The following is a 3,829-nucleotide window of genomic DNA, read 5'->3' as shown; positions in this document are numbered from 1 at the left end:
AAGATGGGAATAGAGTAATATAAAAAATAAAATACTTGGAGATAGATTAATAAATGTACTATGAAATATAACATCATATAGCCATAATTTTACCTTGGTAGAAACCTTTATATTATATATATTAAGTCTTTATATTATATATATTAAATTTATAATTTTTACATTGGTACAGAATTTATACATTATTACAGGTATAAGATTTTCATGGATATCAATCTTTTTATATTGATACAAGATTTAAAATTAATGTTGTTACACTTAGATAGGCATTGCTCCTATACAACTCATTTGAAAGTACAAGGCTGAGACCCAGTCCTTTACAAACTGTTTAAGATGATTAATCAGTATTCCCCAGAGCTGTGTCTCTAGCTGCATATGTAGCAGAGGATGGCCTAGTCATGAATCAATGGGAGGAGAGGCCCTTGGTCTTGCGAAGATCATATGCCCCAGTACAGGCGAATGCCAGGGCCAGGAAGTGGGAGTGGGTGGGTTGGAGAGCAGAGCAGGGGGAGGATATAGGGGGCTTTGGTGATAGCATTTGAAATGTAAATGAAGAAAATATCTAATAAAAAATAAAGTAATACAAGTTAATAGTCAGATAATAAATTTATGAACAAATTAAAATCTCATTTAATTTATTAGAATAAGATATTTTCAGAATTATTCCCATGACAATAACTAAAAATATCTGTGTTTACCAATTCAGTTATGCTATATATAGAGAGATGGTCTTTAGTGGTGTCAGAGATCCAAAGAATATGACATTTACTGTTATTTCAGTATTGAAAGATGTTTTGACTATGAGACATGTCTGTTCCTGACAATACTCCCATCTACTTCACAAAAGGAAATGAATATCAATACCTTCAAGAATAGTTACTTAATTTATGAGAAGCTCGCCACTGGCCAAGAAATACCCTAACTTCATTTATAAACAAAACACTGTCCAAAAGGGACAAACAGACAAAAGGACAGATAATTGTCCACTAAGCTCTACCAAGACAGAATAAGCCAGTTTTCTTAATTCCTACTTCAGTTATGGTCTGTCAGATGTTCTAGGCCAGAAGGCTAAAGACAGATATTCCAGGGTTATAAAAACTACTGGGGACTGTCCAGGCAGCCAGCTATCTATGCCGATTGTTTAAATCTTAAAAGCTGCATCTTTATGCTTCCTACATATTCAGAAAATATTTAATTCTATCTCAAATTTCTGACAAAATTAAAGACTAGTTATAGTATCACAATTAAGCTTAAGTTGTTTTAATATTAAAAAAGATATTCTATATTTTAAAAGATGATTATCAGATGGTAATACAAGTTAAATTCAAACATGATTAAGATTGAAAATTATAAACTAAGTTAAGATAGGTGATAATATACTTTAATAACTAAATGTGATAGATTAGACATTATAAATAATATATCATACCTTATAATTTGTTTAATTATTATATTTTGTTCAATTTATATCTAAGGGGACAAAAAACATTTCATTGGACTAAAAGGTAGAATTGTAGAGGTTTTGTCTCTTAATGTTTATTGAATGGTAAGTGCTGGTCTCTAAGATTTGGAGCTTGCATGTAGCCTGAGGGACCCTATCCTCAGTTAATTCAGATTAGTAATTAAAATGACAGAGCCAATAACTGGGAGAAGAGACATAGGTAGGGTTTATGTTTCCCAGTCTTGAGACAACACAGAGGAAGGAAGAAAGGGAAAAAAAAGCCAAGGAAGTGCAAGTGTAAGATCCCCGAAGCTGGGCCTCCGGGATGAGTTGGCTGGCACCCCAAAGACTTGAGAGAAAACCACACCTGATGCAAACTACAAGAGGTTTTATTATCATAGCTGAGGATGAATTCCTTGTGCTGTGCAGGGTAGGGGAGTTTGACCCCCAGCGGTAACAGTAGGGGGCTTTTAAAGCAAAAGTGAGGAATTGGGAGGAGTTGGGAGGAGTCTGGCTACAGCTTTTCTCTGGCTGGGGGAGGAAGGGGTGTCCTTGGCACAGGGAGCCAGGCAAGCACCTGGCTAGGTATTTTTACAATTATCACATCTCTGTTTGTAAGGTATTAAAACAAAAAGGCCTTTTGCTGGATATAGAGAACAAAGAACTTCTTTCTAGCTGTATTTTTAGAGATCAGGGAAAACAAGCTTGGGGGAATGTTTTAGGGGCTTTACCTCCCTGGGAGAAATGCTCTAAGTCAGGGTCTCACATAAGATCATACAAGGGAGAAATGTAGCTGCCATGGAAGAATGTACAGGAGGGAGAGGGGAAGCCGCCATGTACTAAGGGTCAAGAGAATGTGGCCCAGAGGCCTACTCAACTGGATCAAGAGCAGCCAAGATGGGACATAAAAATTAGTAACTAAGCTTGGCAGTGGTGGCGCAGGCCTTTAATCCCAGCACTTGGGAGGCAGAGGCAGGTGGATTTCTGAGAACGAGGCCATCCTGGACTACAGAGTGAGTTCCAGGACAGCCAGGGCTATACAGAGAAACCATGTCTCAGAAAACCAAAAACAAATAAAATTATGCTGAAAAAAAAAAAAAAAAAAAAAAAAAAAAAAAAAAAAAAAAAATTAGTAAGTAGTACTCAATTTAAAAAGTAGGTTCTAATAACATGGAGCTTAGGTAGTTTCCCAGCTATTGTGTTATATAGGACATATTATAAAATGCAAAGGCTCTGTGTATATGTTGTTCTTATGGGAATATAAATGGTGAAATGCAGAAAAGAACCCCAACACTGGATTTTCACTGTTTTTTTTTAACTACAAAAAAGAAATGTAAAGCAAAACAAAATGAAACAAATGAAAAACTCATAAACAAGAAAGTCATCACTTGCATAGCAATGCCATATTACTAATATTGATGGTGGTGAAACTATAGGAACTTCTTGTCTAAGACTATAAATGACCCCTACCCCAAAAGTCCTGCCTTTCTCCAAGGAAGACTTCTCTAAAAAGGGATATAGCTGAAACACCTACCCATGCCAGTTGGGATCCCACAGAGCCCAGGAGAGATGGGATTTGTCCTATCCTACCTGAGCCTTATCTCCCTTTCAATCTGCACTTCCACCTGCACCCATGGCAGATTGGAATGCCTGCTTTGCCATTCCATAGACCTGCCAGTTTCCTAGGAAGTCTGTTTTAATCAAGGACATAGGAAGCCTACTCTAACAAGGGGCATGGGAGGGCTGTTCTAATTAGAGTCACAGTACTGTCTGCTCCCACAAGGACTGCTCTAACCAAGGAAACTCAGGCCAAGAAACGAGAAAGGCAAAAGGCAAGCACAAGACTAGAATTTAACAAACAACAATGCAAGTTGGCACACTATTGGAATCTGTCTGGCTCTCCTACTATAGCAAGCCCTGAAAACCTTAACACACCTGAAGACCTAGATTTAGACATTAAATCTCATCTCATAAAGATAATAGAGGAATTTCAAGAAGATATAAACAATTCCCTTAAAGAAATACAGGAAAGCAGTTAAAAATATGGAAGTGCTAAAAAGGGAAACAAATAAATCACTTAAAGAAATACAGGAAAATACAATCAAACAGGTGAAGTAAATGAACTAAATGATCCAAGACAAAAATAAAAAATAAAAATAGAAAAAATAAACAAGTCACAAATGGAGGCAACCCTTGAAATGAAAAACCTAAGAAACAGAACAGAAACTACGGATGCAAGAATCAGCAACAGAATACAAGAGATGGAAGAGAGAGGCCTCATCCGGCCAGAACAGCACCAGTGTAGCTAGAGCTCAGGATCGGCTGACACCTGCCAGCTACCCACGACCCCCGCCACAGGATTTTGAGACTGCTGGTGAGTGGAACACA

The sequence above is a fragment of the Mus caroli genome, chromosome 11 (genome assembly GCF_900094665.2).
Source record: "Mus caroli chromosome 11, CAROLI_EIJ_v1.1, whole genome shotgun sequence".
Classification (NCBI taxonomy): domain Eukaryota; kingdom Metazoa; phylum Chordata; class Mammalia; order Rodentia; family Muridae; genus Mus; species Mus caroli.
The sequence above is the reverse complement of the archived record's forward strand: the minus strand, read 5'-3'. Positions refer to the sequence as shown.